The following is a 17,478-nucleotide window of genomic DNA, read 5'->3' as shown; positions in this document are numbered from 1 at the left end:
GGGAGCGATCAACCTGCATGCTGTCAAATGGAGACGGTCTAGATGGGGACAATAGTGATTGCCTTGTCACAAGGGATGGAATCTGGGGCAGAACCCAGAAGACTCCTTTGCTCATTGACATGAGTAGGGAGAACCACGCTCTTTTTGGCCAGAAAGGGCAGATGGCAATTATCGAGACTTGTTCCCGTTTGATCTTTTGTAAGACCTTTGGGATCATCGGAATAGGCGGGAATATGTATGCCAGGTGGAACTTCCATGGTATGGATAGAGCGTCTATGACTCACGGCTTGTCTGCCCTGAACAGGGAGCAAAATAGGTCCACCTTCGCATTCTGTCATGTGGCCATCAGGTCCACTTGTGGCTGACCCCAGGATTCCACTATCTGATAGTAGACTTGTTGGTTTAGAGACCATTCTCCTGGTAGCGGAAGGTCGTGGCTCAGCCTGTCTGCTATAATGTTGAGGGGCCCTTTTATATGCACAGCTATCAGCTGTTGAGCATAGACTTCCGCCCACGATAGGATCGGTGCCACTTCTATAAGAAGGGCTATGGATCGGGTGCATCCCTGGTGGTTCAATTAGGAGACTGTGGTCGCATTGTCGAAGCGAACTTTGATCGCTTTCCCCTGGACGGCTTGGTGAAAATATGTAAGGGCTCTCATGACGGCTCACATCTCTCTGCGATTTGAAGATAGACATCTCCCGGTCGGAGACAAGGTGCCCTTCACCATTTGTCCTGCGGTATGAGCTCCCCAACCTGAGCTGGACGCGTCTGTCGATATGTCGACCCACGACTGGGGCTGCAAAGGATCTGCCGTTTTTTAGACAAAACCACCATCTTAGGGAGGCTCTTGTGTCTCTGGAAATAATCACTGTATAGTCCAGAGATTTTATGTCTCGGTTCCAAACCTGCAGGATTTCCTGCTGTAGAGCTCGCATGTGCCATTTCGCCCACTCGGTAGCCTCATTGGCCGATGTCATCAGACCCAGAACTTTCATCATTAGACGAATTGATACTGGCCTGATCTGACTGAGATGCTGTGCGGCCTCCTGTATACGACACTGTCTTTCAGGTGGAAGGTAGATCATCATCTGTTGAGTATTCAAGAGAAATCCCAGGAACTGTTTCTCCTGCGATGGCTGAATGTGGGATTTTCTCCCATTGATGAGCCATCCCAATGCTTGAATCCCTGACAGCACGATTTGTAGATGAGTATTGAGGGCTGCCTCTGAATTGGCTTTTATCAATCAAAATATACTTCCCAGCCCTGTCGCTTCTCGGTCGGACACACCACCTGTCCTTTCAGAAAAAGGACAGAAGAAAAAAACACAATGTGACCAGCTGTGAGGCTAGCTCTTATAGGGTAGCCAATTAATTCAAATAAATTGATACCACCTGTCCTATATTCTAGGAGGATAGAATATCCCCATGGGTGCTGTTGCTGAGGATGTCAAGCGCTAAAAAGAATGAAATAAAAAGTGATAAAAAAATGTACCATAAAAATGGTGCTAATAAAAACTACAGCTCGTCCTGCAAAAAATAAGCTCTCACACCGCTCAAACGATGGAAAAGTATAAGTTATGGCTCTCAGAATGTGGGGAAACGGAACAATTTTTTTTTTTTTAACCAATAGTTTTTTCTTTGTAAAATATTTTTTTTTCCTATCTTCTGTTGTCTGAAACCTGGGTGTGTCTTATTGTCAGGTGCGACTTATAGTCCGAAAAATACAGTAATTGAAATGGGCTATAATATACTATACCACAATTGGACGCTGTAGGGTTGTACCGGATTTACTTCTCAGGTGTGGACGCAAACATTTTTAAAGTCACTCTACATTTACAGAGACTTACTTCCTGTACAGATTCCCAGGAAGCTCATGAAAACTGCTGCTCGAAACCTCAATGTGCAGCTGTGATGAAAAAGGCGATTGTATGAAGACCCCCATGGATCTGATCGAGACACCAGTTCGACGGTAAAATGCGTAACCGATAAAGTACCTTATTCTTATGGAGTTTGTATATGGTGATCAGTAGCGCTACAAGTCTTCCTTATTTCGCATAAATGTTATCCACTAGACAGTGGTGTCCTGGATATCCTCCGGGTTGGAAGCAGCTGCAGCTGACAATTTCTCCTATGAAGCCTACATCACAGTTGTACTACATACCTTACCTGTCCTACTTTTATTAATTGGAATATTCTGCGCTATGAGGCGCTGTGCACCTTATTGTCTTCCAGTTTATTGCTTATGTATCTTCGGCATGGCAGGGACGAGGTAAATATAGCTTTGGGATGAACACCTGCCTTCCGTGAAAAAATTTAATTTTCAGCTTTTTCCCGGAGGGCATTCCCTCTTATCGATGTGGTCACACCCACTGTAATGTCACCTTATCTAAAGAACGGCAAAAGTGAGCCTGAATTAGCCAAGCCCACATAACAGCGTCATAATGCTTCCTTCCAGTGAACGCATAATACTACTATCCAGTGCCCTACACCAGTTAATAATAGACTGCTTTTGCCAACAACTCTCATGAGTACAATCTCTATATAGCGCTGCAGAATATGTTGGCGCTATATACATGAATAAAATAATAAATAAAGTATATGTGGCAGAGAGGATGAAAAATGATTCGTCTTCTTAGGGTATGTTCACACGGCCAAATTTCACACGTATACGAGGCGTATTATGCCTCGTTTTACGTCTGAAAATACGGCTCCAATACGTCGGCAAACATCTGCCCATTCATTTGAATGGGTTTGCCGACGTACTGTGCAGACGACCTGTTATTTACGCGTCGTCGTTTGACAGCTGTCAAACGACGACGCGTAAAAATACAGCATCGTCAAAAGAAGTGCAGGACACTTCTTTGGATGTTTTTGGAGCTGTTTTCTCATAGACTCCAATGAAAACAGCTCCAAAAACGGACGTAAAAAACGGCGCGAAAACGGCGCGAAAAACGTTGCGAAAAATGCGAGTTGGTAAAAAAACGTCTGAAAAGCAGGGTCTGTTTTCCCTTGAAAACAGCTCTGGATTTTCAGACGTTTTTGTTGACTACGTGTGAACATACCCTGAAAGTTACATTCTAAGAAGTCCTCTAGGTTTTACTATATTGACGGACTCATATCTTTTGATAGTTTTGTTGTATTCCTTTTTCTCACTGTCAATAAAATACCACTGAGACCAAAAGAAAAAAAAGAGCTAGTGCATTGCCTGGACTGTTAGGGTATGTTCACACGGAGTGCTTTCAGGCGTATTTCGAGGCGTTTACGCCTCGAAAAATGGCTCAAAAAAACGGGAGCAGAACGCCTCCAAACATCTGCCCATTGATTTCAATGGGAAATACAGCATTCTGTTCCAACGGGGCGTTTTTTTACGCCTCGTTTTAAAAAAACGACACGTAACAAGACGCCCGCGAAAAAGGAGTGCATGTAACTTCTTGGGCCGTTTTTCATTGACTCCATAGAAAAACGGCTCAAAAAACCGCCGTAAAAAAACAACCACGAAAAACGCTAGTGGTTTAAAACAAAAACGTGTGAAAATCAGGAGCTGTTTTCTGTTAGGGTATGTGCACACGAGAAGTGGCTTTTACGTCTGAAAAGACAGACTGTTTTCAGGAGAAAACAGCTGCGTCGTTTCAGACGTAAAAGCTCCTCCTCGCATTATGCGAGGCGTCTTTGACGCTGGTAAATCTTGAGCTGCTCTTCATTGACTTCAATGAAGAACGGCTCAAATTATGTTGCAAAGAAGTGTCCTGCACTTCTTTGCCGAGGCAGTCATTTTACATGTCGTCGTTTGACAGGTGTCAAACGACGATGCGTAAATGACAGGTCGTCTGCACAGTACGTCGGCAAACCCATTCAAATGAATGGGCAGATGTTTGCCGACGTATTGTAGCCCTATTTTCAGACTTAAAATGAGGCATTATACGCCTCGTTTACGTCTGAAAATAGGTTGTGTGAACCCAGCCTTATGCTGCAAAAAATGTGGCAAACGATGTGCAGGCAGATCAAAATCTGCCTCAAAATTCCAGACGGAATTTTGAGGCAGAATTTTCTGCCTGAAAAATACTGTGTGAACAGGGTCTTATGATTTTTATTTAAAGAGAACATGTCACCTGCCCATACATGTGCAGCTGAATGCAGCATGTAATGGGCAGGGCTGTACATACCCTGGGGTTCTTGACATTTTTTTTCTACCCTCCTCTGTTATTTATATATCGGTGCCATTATATTTGGCGCCCGATATTTAAATAACCCCCTGAACTGTCAATGGGGGGGTCTAATGGCAAGGGGGCGTGTTACTATGGCTGTGACACTGTCCAATCAGCTATGGACAGTGTTACAGCAAGAGCGAGGATAAAGACTGTGCGCGCACACTCTCACTCTTCAGCAGTCAGCAGACAAGGACAAGACTGATCTCTCGCGAGAGATCACACAGGACTTGTACTTGTCTACCGAACTGGCAAGGGGGCGTGTCTCTGCTACGGACAGTGCAAGAGCTGAAGAGGAAAGCGTGAATGCGCACTCTCCTGCTCTTACACTGTCCGTAGAAGTGACACGCCCCCTTGACAGTTCGGCAGACAAGTCAAGACTGTGATCTCTCACAAGAGATCACAGTCTTGTCCTTGTCTGCCAAGAGCTGAAGAGTGAGAGCGTGCGCACGCATGGCCGTTCTCCTCTTTTCAGCTCTTGCATTTTCCGCAGCAGTAACACGCCCCTTTGCCATTACACGCCCCCTTGCCAGTTCGGCAGACAAGTACAAGACTGTGTGAACTCTCGCGAGAGATCAGTCTTGTCCTTGTCTGCCGACAGCTGAAGAGTGATAGCGTACGCGCGTGCACACACACTCTCTCCTCTATCCTTGCTCTTGCTGTAACACTGTTCGTAGCTGATTGGACAGTGTCACAGCCATAGTAACACGCCCCCTTGCTATTACACGCCCCATTGACAGTTCAGGGGGTTATTTCAATATCGGGCACCAAATATAACGGCACCGATATATAAATAACGGAAGAGGGTAGAAAAAAATGTCAAGTGCCCCAGGGTTTGAGCATCCCTGCCCATTACATGCTGCACTCAGCTGCACATGTATGGGCAGGTGAAATGTTCTCTTTAATAACACCTTTTTTTTTAAATTAAAAACAATTGTGTTTATTCTTTTTCATGTTTGTTTTTCAAAAATGTATTTGCTCAAACTTTATTTACAATTTTTTTGTACTAGAAGTGGACTTTTACTTTACAATTGTATTTTTGTATCTTAATGCATTGGTCACTTGGCCCACTATTCATCGGAATGGCCATATGTTGGTTAAATAAGCAGCCAATGATAAACAGCCAACTTTCTCGTAAAATCAGCTGTTTGCCAGGGTAAATCGAAGCCAGAACTTCAACCATTGACAGCTCTCAAATTAAAAGAATTGTCTGTGATTTGGGGTTAAACTATTAAACAGTGACATATAATAAGATAGAAGTTCCATCATCAGCAGCTTGTTGATAGTTTCTAGGCTGCATCAGGAGATTTGTTTCTACACTGCATTGAGTAAATAAGGTGCAAAAAAAAAAAACAGCAAATCAAAATATTATAAAGGAAATACCGATATATTAATAAATATTTTACATTCTCTAACTACATATTCACTATATAGTGATAACAACAGATTGAGCTTCAACATATCATTTCATCTTTGTCAAGATAAAATAATATGTTACACTATCTTTAAGCAGAATATTAGACCTCTAAAATAAAAAAATTTAGTTTTCCATTGTAGTTGTTAGTGAGTCTTTCCATAATTATCTCTAATGAATAATCTTTGCATTGCTATGTAACATCTCAGATGTGTTCAGGCCACTGCTTGACAACAAAGCATGCAGCTGAAAATGCCAGATCTCTATGCTCTAGTGGGGGCACCTGTTTTACCACATATACTGAAATAACATACTGATAGCGAGTATTCATAGGGGCTACCAATAATTCTAGTCCTGGCTTCCATGGAGAGGTAGATGGCAGCCGCTGTGAAAAGGCTTCTCTGCTCTAAATGCTGTGAAGCTGGTTACGCTAAACCATGCTGCAAAAATGAAAGAAAAGGTAGTGTTTTTTAAGAATCTTCAATTTATGTCTTCCACCTGCCGGCTGACTTTTTTACGGCACTTTTAACAGGGCTAGAATAGCTGGTCTCTTTATATATTATAGACATTAGATAGTAATGTATCTATTACAAGAACAGAATGTACTTGTAGTATGATACCATATAATATAGCTCCAAGATAATCATTATTCAGTACTTCTAATGTCACGATATACACTATTCAACCATAACATTAAAACCACCTGCCTTAAATTGTGTAGGTCCAAGTATGATTGCCCACATGACTACTAAGGAGGATATATGACCATATTGGAAATTGGAGCTTGATCCCTATGGACTTCAATTGAAGGAAGAGAGTAGAGCAACTACTTCTAAACATTAACTGACTTGTCTAACCAATAAATTCCTCAATAGAGGAAAGCAAAGGGACATCCGTGGACTGTAATTGAGCTTTCCCCATAACAACAATGTGCCTTGCCTAGAGCAGTAATCTTTGATTTTTCCTATAGGACATATACAGCATTCCTAATACAATTGCTGGACTCCAGGGGTATCGTTTGTGTCTGTGTGATGATTGGTGCCAGCACAGGAATAAATAATGTATTTAGTGAGAATGACTTGTTGAATAAAATGTTGTGTGGTCGTCCCTTTAACAATTGGTATTGCACATTTTATGGGAAATGGTTGTATTTACTCTACTTGACAATTTTTATTTAAAAAAAAAAAAGTACAGCGCCACATCGTGCAGGTCATCTAGTCGCAGAGTGGTGAAAGATAGAGTTAAACTTGTGCTCACCTGAGGCCCGAGGAAAACACTGGGTCAGTGTCAAAATGCATAGCCTTAAAGAGGCTCTGTCACCAGATTTTGCAACCCCTATCTCCTATTGCAGCAGATCGGCGCTCCAATGTAGATAAGAGTAAAGATTATTTTCTTTAAAAACGAGCATTTTTGGCCAAGTTATGACCATTTTTATATTTATGTAAATGAGGCTTTCTAAAGTACAACTGGGCGTGTTTAAAGTTAAAGTACAACTGGGCGTGTATTGTGTTCGTTACATCTGGGCGTTTTTACTTCTTTTACTAGCTGGGCGTTGTGTATAGAAGTATCATCCACTTCTCTTCACAACGCCCAGCTTCTGGCAGTGCACAGACACAGCGTGTTCTCGAGAGATCACGCTGTGACGTCACTTACTTCCTGCCCCAGGTCCTGCATCGTGTCGGACGAGCGAGGCCACATCGGCACCAGAGGCTACAGTTGATTCTGCAGCAGCATCAGCGTTTGCAGGTAAGTAGCTACATCGACTTACCTGCAAACGCTGATGCTGCTGCAGAATCAAATGTAGCCTCTGGTGCCGATGTGTCCTCGCTCGTCCGACACGATGCAGGACCTGGGGCAGGAAGTGAGTGACGTCACAGCGTGATCTCTCGAGAACACGCTGTGTCTGTGCACTGCCAGAAGCTGGGTGTTAACGAAGAGAAGTGGATGATGCTGATTCGTCAGCATCATAAACTTCTATACACAACGCCCAGCTAGTAAAAGAAGTAAAAACGCCCAGATGTACATACACAATACACGCCCAGTTGTACTTTAACTTTAAACACGCCCAGTTGTACTTTAGAAAGCCTCATTTACATAAATATAAAAATGGTCATAACTTGGCCAAAAATGCTCGTTTTTTAAAAAACAAAAACGCTACTCTTATCTACATTGCAGCGCCTATCTGCTGCAATAGGAGATAGGGGTTGCAAAATCTGGTGACAGAGCCTCTTTAAATAAACTTGCTGCAAAACATCACTGCTATTGCCTAATTTATAGTCAGCAGCGCTTTGATAGTTTCCAATTTTTGGCATTTCTTGATCGTGCCTATTTTTATTATATTGCAAATATGTGTTTAACTATTCTCTGATGGGGTTGCTTGGCAACTATCAACAAACACTGGATCCATTACCTATACACCACCATGCTTAGCCCTAAACTTCAGCTGCGTATGACGCTTCTATAGTGTAAAAAAATCAATATGTTGGGTTCTGTCTTTCCATACACATATGACACTATTAGCGCATGTGTACACAGAACCCATGCACTCTGTAGAGGGCTCCATGCTGGATTAAAACACAGAATTGTGAGTAATATTGGATTTATTTATAAATTAAATACGAAACACATGTGGTAAAGAGAAATTGACATGGGAGATAGTGTATTTACCCACGAGGAAGCTGCAGAGAACGGCGAAACCCATGGGGTGTCAGATGAACGCCTATATTTCAGGGATGTATTGACATATGTACTATTTTCTATTATTCATCTACTGTATTCATGCCTGCTATCTAACTTATTTTGCACTTTATAGCAACGTCCATGTTTTTTTTTTTTATATACTATGGGTGACCTTATGTGGGGGAATGTGTGTTTTTAAATGTTTTTATATGATTTGTGGTCCACATTTGTTTATACTTATGGTCTAAATAAACTTTCCATATGCTTCTTTGCATTGAAATAGGAGGTCAAGTCCTTCTTATACACCCGTCTTTTCTTTTTGCACATATGCCCCCTAATGCCGTTAAAACAGCTCTGACTTGTTGAGGCATGAACTTCACAAGACCTCTGAAGGTGACCTGTTGTATTTAGCTCAAGACGTTAGCAGCAGATGCTTTAAAGAGGCTCTGTCACCAGATTTTGCAACCACTATCTGCTATTGCAGCAGATAGGCGCTGCAATGTAGATTACAGTAACGTTTTTATTTTTAAAAAACGAGCATTTTTGGCCAAGTTATGACCATTTTTGTAGTTATGCAAATGAGGCTTGCAAAAGTCCAAGTGGGTGTGTTTAAAAGTAAAAGTCCAAGTGGGCGTGTATTAGGTGCGTACATCGGGGCGTTTTTAATACTTTTACTAGCTGGGCGCTCTGATGAGAAGTATCATCCACTTCTCTTCAGAACGCCCAGCTTCTGGCAGTGCAGACACAGCGTGTTCTCGAGAGATCATGCTGTGACGTCACTCACAGGTCCTGCATCGTGTCAGACGAGCGAGGACACAGGCACCAGAGGCTACAGTTGATTCTGCTGCAGCATCAGCGTTTGCAGGTAAGTAGCTACATCGACTTACCTGCTAACGCCGATGCTGCTGCAGAATCAACTGAAGCCTCTGGTGCCGGTGTCCTCGCTCGTCTGACACGATGCAGGACCTGTGAGTGACGTCACAGCGTGATCTCTCGAGAACACGCTGTGTCTGCACTGCCAGAAGCTGGGCGTTCTGAAGAGAAGTGGATGATACTTCTCATCAGAGCGCCCAGCTAGTAAAAGTATTAAAAACGCCCCGATGTACGCACCTAATACACGCCCACTTGGACTTTTGCAAGCCTCATTTGCATAACTACAAAAATGGTCATAACTTGGCCAAAAATGCTCGTTTTTTAAAAATAAAAACGTTACTGTAATCTACATTGCAGCGCCTATCTGCTGCAATAGCAGATAGGGGTTGCAAAATCTGGTGACAGAGCCTCTTTAAGCGTCCCTAACCTTTCAGATGATTTTTTAGAATAAGCTGTCATATTTGTTTACATGTGGCTTAACAATATTTGTCACAATTATATAATTTGTATATGCCATTTTTTATCAGTTTTCCCCTCTGCAGGCTCTAGCTCTCATTTTCAGCTTTCTCTGAGCTAGTGGGAGGAGCCTAACTGCTAACATGTCTACTATACACTCAGTGCCGCACCGTCCATAAGGCGAAATGAGAATCCACTGCAACTAGCCGCCGCCCCCCACTCCTGCACTATAACTGTACCTGCGTCTATAGGATGCAGATACTAACACATGCATAAGCGCTGAATGGCAGGGCACGTTCCGTGCCCTGCCATTCAGCGCCTTTCAATGACGTCATTGCGGCGCTTGCATCGTTGAATGGCGGGGCAAGGCATCCTGCCAATCAGCGCCTTTCAACAACGCAAGCGGCGCGATGATGAGAGAACGGAATCAGGTGAGTACGTAAAGTGTTTTTTTCTGTTAAAAGTGTGAGGGGCTATATGTGGGTCACTATCTACAGGGGGGCTCTATGTGGGCACTATTTACAGGGGGGCTATATGTGGCACACTACAGGAGGCTGTATGTGGGGCACTATCTACAGGGGTATCTATGGGGGCCACTATCTGCAGGGGCTAAATGGGGGACAGTATCTACAGGAGGCTCTATAGGGGACACTATGTATGTGGGGCACTCTCTACCAGGGGCTATATGTGGGGCACTGTATACATGGGGCTCTGTGTGGGGCACTGTCTACAGGGGGTTCTATGTGGGGCACTGTCTACAGTGGGTTCTATGGGGGCACTAACTACAGGGGGCTCTATAGGGGCACTATCTACAGGGGGCACTGTGTGTGTGGGGGGACACGTGTATGGTGCTATTATAATCAGGAAAACAGTGTATGGTGCTATTATAATCAGGGACACAGTGTATGGTGCTATTATAATTAGAGGTGCAGTGTATGATGCTATTATATTTAGGGGTGTAGTGTGTGGCACCACGAGGATTTTGTCTTTGTTGTATATGTGCAGAAATGTTTGAAAAGTGAGTAGCTGAAGACATCTGAGTGGTAAACTGCAGAAATGGGCTGTGGCCAGGAGAAGTCATCATAGAGGTCTGGACGGATAGAGAAGAAAAGAGAAAAAGAACAACTAGAATCTGAGATGTTACCTGTGGGTCACTTAACGTAAATGTTTATTCTACCTCTAATCAGTATTGTAGTCACTGTATGATCTGCAGCGAGATGATGGGTGGTATGATTTATTTTGTGAAACAGCAACTCCCAGCATATCCTTACCATTGTTTGAGCCATGCTGGGTGCTGTAGTTTCATGCCGTATCTATACGGCAGGGGTTGCACTAAATTGAGCTGTATTTGTGCTGGTGATGTATTTACGTACTGAGCTTGGTTCTGGTGCTGTATTTAAGTACTGAGCTTGGACCAAGTACTGTATTTACGTACTGAGCTTTGTTCTGGTGCTGTATTTAGGTACTGAGCTTGGATCTAGTACTGTATTTATGTACTGAGCTTGATTCTGGTGCTGTATTTATTTACTGAGCTTGGTTCTGATGTTGTATATATGTACTGAGCTTGGTCCTGGTGCTGTATTTTTGTACTGAGCTTTGTTCTTGTGCTGTATTTATGTACTGAGCTTTGTTCTGGTGCTGTATATATGTATTGAGCTTAGTTCTGGTACTGTAGGTATGCATGAGCTTGTTTCTGGAGCTGTAATTATATAGGATATACTTACAGTAACAAAATTGCAGGACAGATGGAATTGTTTTTTATTCATTGTATATTTAATGGAAACATGTAAGGTAGTTTTAACCCCTTGAACAGCCACTATACGGTAATATATGAGTTGACAATATTTCCAAACATTCCCTTGTATGTTTATTTCAGATGCAGCAAAATCTATAAAATCAACTTTTAAAATGGGGCACGCACATATTACTGCATCCAAACCTACCTTTCCGTGCTTGATTGACATCCCCCTGGCTGTTATACATTACTACCAGTCTCCTCCAACTTTCTTGGATGCGCCATTGCATTGTAATACTTAAGCACGTACCGTGCAGCGAGGTGTACTCTGCCAGGCTTCGTCGTTGCACCGCGCATGCCAGGGGAGTACATGGCAACGGCGCATCCGCAAGAGTTGGAGGAGGCTGCTAGTGATGTAGAACAGCCAAGGGGATGTCAATAAAGATCTGGGGGGCGCCATTTCAATTTTCGCCTCAGGCAGCAGAAAAGCTAGAATCGGCCCTGTATACACTGCACACAGAGAAGAGAACATACTGCTCTGCTATATTTATTTATTTATCTATCTATCTACTCATCTATCTATCTAATATATAGAAGCAGCACCAGCATGGAAATTATATATACAGCAGTAATGAGCAGTGTAGCTGTAAATTCAGCACGGGGGTTAGATATAACACTTACTATGAGCAGCAGTGAGTGTCTGTGTGTCTCTCTGCCTTTCTCTCGCTCTGCTCCCTCCTCTTACCAGAGACTTCTATGGGCAGCTTTAACCTAATCCCTCAGTGAGCTGATAGTTTCTTTTCTTTTGAGGAGAAGGAAAAATCAGTAGATTCAGAGTGAGAGAAAGATTAAAAGGATGTGAGGGGGGCCTGATAAGTGGAGAAAGACAACAAACTCATTCTCAAATAAGATATAGAACAAAGTTTATTATATTCACTTGTACTATTGATTTATACAAAGTTTGTTTATGTCCATTTAACTCCTGCAAGTTAGTGTCTCCATGGACTGGACTTGTTCTTCCAGCACATCACACATATGCTCAATCGGATTGAGATCTGGAAAATTTGGAGGCCAAGTCAACACCTTGAACTCTTTGTCATGTTCCTCAAACTATTCCTGAACAATTTTTGCGCTGTGCAACGGCGTATTATCCTGCTGAAAGAACATTGCTTATTGTATATCAATCTATACATGTAATCACTGCTACAAAAGATCTGTAGGGTGCCTGTACACCTAGCAAAAGTGTGCCATGTGGCCTAACAAGGAAACCGCAAGTAGTTTAACCTGCGCCCTCAAGACAGTAAGATAATGAGCTTTTCCCCTTAAAGTCAAAGGCTCACCTGTAAATATAAATCTTTGAGCCATCCTCTTCTGACAAATTGTTAAAACACATATTCAGTGAGGTTTTTTTTAAATGTCTTTTTAACTATATATGTTTCTTAGAAAATCTGGGCGAGAACCACCATTGACAGGAATAGCTCCCACATGGCTTGTCAGTCAGCTTTTCCAGAATACTGAATGGAGAATTGTGCTGTATAAGCTGCAATAAGGGAGATAACTTGGCATATTTGCCATCCAGGGTGCTAGTACGCGGCGTAGGGTTGATCAGGTCTTTTTATGCAGTTTCTATGCAGTTTTTGACTCCAAAACCAGGGCTTAATTCAAATAAAAGAAATAGTGTCTGTCCTTTAGATTTCGTCACCCCTTATGATCTGTACCTGGATTTTACTTTAAAAAAAACTGCAGTAAAAAACCTGAACAAAACCAGCGTAAATGTGTACTAGCACCCTCTGGGAACAAGGAAAGATGGGTAAAAGCTCCTAGGGGAGTTGTAATTGCAGCCCTTTCCTTTTGTAGCTTTTGAAAAACAGCAAAGAAACAGATACAGTGGTAGCAGGATATAAGGGTGTATTCACACAGAAAAAGTTGTTTTACTATCGCAAGGGCTCTTTACAATTTTCCTGTTGCCCATTATTAAAAAGGGGATTTGGCAGCAAACATTCCTACTGTTCAATACATTTCTTCAACGTGTAATACGTCCGTGCAACGCGCATGATTTTTACGCGTGCCACACTGACCTACGTTAGTCTATGGGGACGTGCAGACAGTCCGTGATTTTCACGCAGTGTGTGTCCGCTGCGTGAAATGCACGACATGTCCTATATTTGTGCGTTGCTCGAGCATCATGCACCAATTGAAGTCAATGGGTGCGTGAAAAACACGCGCACCACACGGAAGCACTTCCGTGGGACGCGCATGTTTCGCGCAAGAGCAGTAAAAAGTATGTTTGGAAACAGAAAAGCAGCACATGCTTTTCTGTTTACAAACATCCAAACAGAGTGTCATAATGATGGCGGCTGCGTGAAAATCACGCAGCCGCGCATCCTATGTGATGCTACACGGAGCTGTTAAGTGCCTTTTGTGCACGCAAAACGCCACGTTTTTTGCATGCGCAAATACGCAAACGCTCGTGTAAATCCCCACTAAGTCTAATCTGATAAGATCTTTAGTTGGCCGTATGAGATGTAAAGATTTCCCATGATAAGATGAGTGTTCTGATTCTTTTTGCAGAACACTCATCAGAAAAAGGGAATACACAAACAGATATTTTACCACGATATAAACAATTTTTCCTACGAAAAATGATTTGCCTTGTTGGAGATATTGAGTATCTGCATCGTCCCACGTTCCCTTTTTTGGACAACAGTAAAGTAAATGCTACTATTGTATCGCTTCTCGTTAACAGAAAAGTTGGAAACATGAATAATAAGAGTTCTGGCTCTTGGAGCACATTTCCATCTGTCAGAACTGATCATTTTTACTACTACAGACGTAATGATTACCATAAATGATCATAAAATGGTTCATTCGTTACATCTAGATAAATATTTACAATAATCCTGCATGTCAGTGTTCTCAGCTTTGTGTATAGTAATAATTACATTTTAGTTTTACCTTCCAGAATTCAGCCCTTTCATAAAGTTGTCATATTCTCATGTTTCGGGTATGTTCACACGGCAGCGTCCGTAACGGCCAAAATTACGGGGCTGTTTCCAGGAGAAAATAGCCCCGTCATTTCAGCCGTAACGGCATGTGCAGGCGCTTGACGTCCATTACGGACGTAATTGGCGCTGCTTTTCATTGGAGTCAATGAATAACGGCTCCAATTACGCCCCAAGAAGTGACAGGTCACTTCTTTGGCGCGGGCGTCTATTTACGCGCCGTCATTCGACAGCGGCGCGTAAATATACGCCTCGTGTGAACAGACAAACGTCAGCCCATTGCTTTCAATGGGCAGATGTTTGTCAACGCTTTCAAGCCGCATTTTTCGGACGTAATTCGGGGCAAAAACGCCCGAATTACGTCCGTAATTAGTGTGTGTGAACATACCCTTAAAGTGCAATACTCCGTCACGCTTATTAATATGGGTGCAATAAATCTGCGAGGTGCTCTGCCCCCCTCAATAGTTTTATTCTTGAATTACAAGAACCACCTCAGAGGTAGACATGCATCCGCATAGGGTGACATCCCATCAACCAACTTTTACTATTGCCAATAATATACCCTTTTGTTCTGGACAGTTGTACAAATACCCTTCAGCACAGACATCATCTATTCAATCAATACTGTCTATCACAACAAAGTGTAGACTAGAATGACGGATCGAAATAGTGCAAATTGACTTTCTGGCCACCATTGTCCAATGTCTATAATATTACACATATGAATTGCTGTCTATTGTAGATCACATTCTCAATTGAAGTACATGTAACTAGTTCATTACCAAACCGTAGTCTGGAAAACCTAAATGATGATATCCCTACCGGGAACATAATTCATGTAATTGTGAAAAGTGAATTAATTAAAAAAAAAAAGGATGGAATAATTGAAGTGTATTCTGCAAATCAATCTCCTGCGGAAATCCTCACCCCCAGGGCTGTTAGTGTGACGTTACAACAAGCCACAGTGAACGATAACTTTTTATTAAAAACGTAATAGCTGCGACCTCATATAATCCTAATATATCAGTTATGAATTTCATGTATGTACATGATTAAGACAGCGGACAGCCAGATCTAACAATATTAATATCAGGTATCCACAGAAACTGCTACAACCTATGATGCATTCCTATCCCTCCAAGGTTAGCTATCATCTACAGTTAATATGGCAGCACTATTAACCAGATGCCTAGGATGCCAGGATGGTAACGGGTAGGACAGATATGAGTCACAACCATGCAGCAGCACTAGTGATTACCATGCCTGATCATCCATAACCCTGGTATAATGAGTAGTAGATCACTAGCCTGGCAGATTGTTAAGTACCCTGTACTGGTGAAGTAGAGCTGAATTTGTCATGTACATTTCTGGGGCTGGGTTGTTTGTGTCAAAATAATGCAGTAGGTTTTCCTGCAGTCCTATGTAAATCCATTAAGTTGTGCTAGATGATTCTGCATGTGACAAAGTCAGCTCTGCTACAACTGATCAACAGAACTTATCCTGTCCCATACAAGCGCCCTGGATACAGCACCCATATCTAATAAACCTGCTCCAGACTGGTATTGTATGTCTTAATCTAGGAAGAACAGGAAAGTGACCATATCTGTGTAATATGTCGTCCCAATATTTGTCCATAGAGAGGTGAAGAAGTGACACACATGATGCATAGACATAGATAACATATATAAGGAGGCTGCTACTTACCAGGGCCGGCTGAGGATGAGCCCCGTCCTCCACTGCTACTTAGACATCCTCCGCTCCTGTCCCACACAACGATCCCGCAGCAGTCAGGAGCTCTGAGGCAAGTGACGAGCTCCACACCCTCCAGTCCTGTACATGGCACTCACAGTGTGGAGAGGATTCCCGCCCACAGCACCGCCCATGTGAGGGACCAGAGGTGCTGGGGCTGAAGTACCCTACCTACTGTATAGCAGGGAGCAGCTCCGCTACACCGCACACCTATGCTGCCCGTGAGGAGAGCGGAGTGTAAGGCTGAGGTAACATGTGCTCCATGGTGATGGCTAATACTAGTAAAGTGCTAAGTAGCGCTCCCCGGGTGCTCTCTCCCTCCTCGGTCCTCTTATTCTATCTCTGCCTTTCACTGTCTCCTGGGAACAGTCTTTATTGCACATTATGGGGGTAACAAAGACTCGGGTGGCGTTGGAATCTGCCATATCCCCCAACGAAGTGCTGTGGAGAAACATGGAGCTTGGTCACTTTTCTCCATAGATAAGGTGAAATAGAGGAATTGCATTGTAGTCCCCCTACTCTTTGAATGAGGTATACGGGTGTATTCGCACAGTGCCATCATATCGCGTTTTTTGCCTCAATCTCCCACAAAATATTATGGAATGTTATAACATTTGTGGATTCTCAAAGATATGTGCATAACTCTGATTTGTTTTTCCCCTTCAGGGAGTAATAGAAGTTACATGTGATTTAAAGGGGGTTTCCTATCGGATACAATTATGGTATTTTATTATTTTTTTTATCAAAAATGTTTTTTATTATTACAAGTTTTTTTCATTATGGTATATTTATAGGATATGCTATATATATATATATATATATATATATATATATATATATGATATTTTAACAGCTGCGGTCGGTATTACTAGCGAATCACACGATCAGCCCTTTACACTAATTGGAATTGCTTTCTGAGTGAATCTCGTGTGCTGCGGCCCCTTGTTTTAACAATTATTTGGGGTGCCAGTGGTTGGGCCCTCACCAATCAGAAAATCCTATTGATATGGGGTAATAGGGGTATTTCCATCTCAGACATTTATGGCATATCCACAGAACCCCCATCTATATCTAAAACAAACCCCCTGACCCCTGTCCTACCTTCTACTGCTTGGCTCTGGACACTGACTGACAAGGTGGACAGGTTTTCTGGAAACAGCCAAGCGTATTTTGCTAAGCTGATTCCAGGACTCCTGTAGAAGTGAATTGAGGGTATGAGCTTCGCAGTGAGGGTATATTCACAACCTGAAAAACGTCTGAAAATACGGAGCTGTTTTCAATGGAAAACAGTTGCTGATTTTCAGAAGATTTTTGAGCCACTCGCAATTTTCGCTTCGTTTTTTACGGCCGTTTTTGGAGCTG

General features: G+C 42.6%; 1 protein-coding gene across 2 annotated transcripts in view; it reads right to left on the bottom strand.

Moving 5' to 3' along the window:
* Positions 1-16,327, bottom strand: part of KCNG2 (potassium voltage-gated channel modifier subfamily G member 2) — a 222,919-nt gene extending 206,592 nt beyond the window's left edge. For both annotated transcript variants that reach the window (XM_075828387.1, XM_075828386.1), the window contains exon 1: positions 16,072-16,327. The gene's annotated coding sequence lies outside the window, so the exon portion shown is untranslated. The remainder of the gene's footprint in view (positions 1-16,071) is intronic.
* Between the last annotated feature and the right edge of the window lie 1,151 nt (positions 16,328-17,478).

This window comes from Rhinoderma darwinii, chromosome 5, assembly GCF_050947455.1.
Source record: "Rhinoderma darwinii isolate aRhiDar2 chromosome 5, aRhiDar2.hap1, whole genome shotgun sequence".
Lineage (NCBI taxonomy): Eukaryota > Metazoa > Chordata > Amphibia > Anura > Rhinodermatidae > Rhinoderma > Rhinoderma darwinii.
The sequence above is the reverse complement of the archived record's forward strand: the minus strand, read 5'-3'. Positions and strand labels throughout refer to the sequence as shown.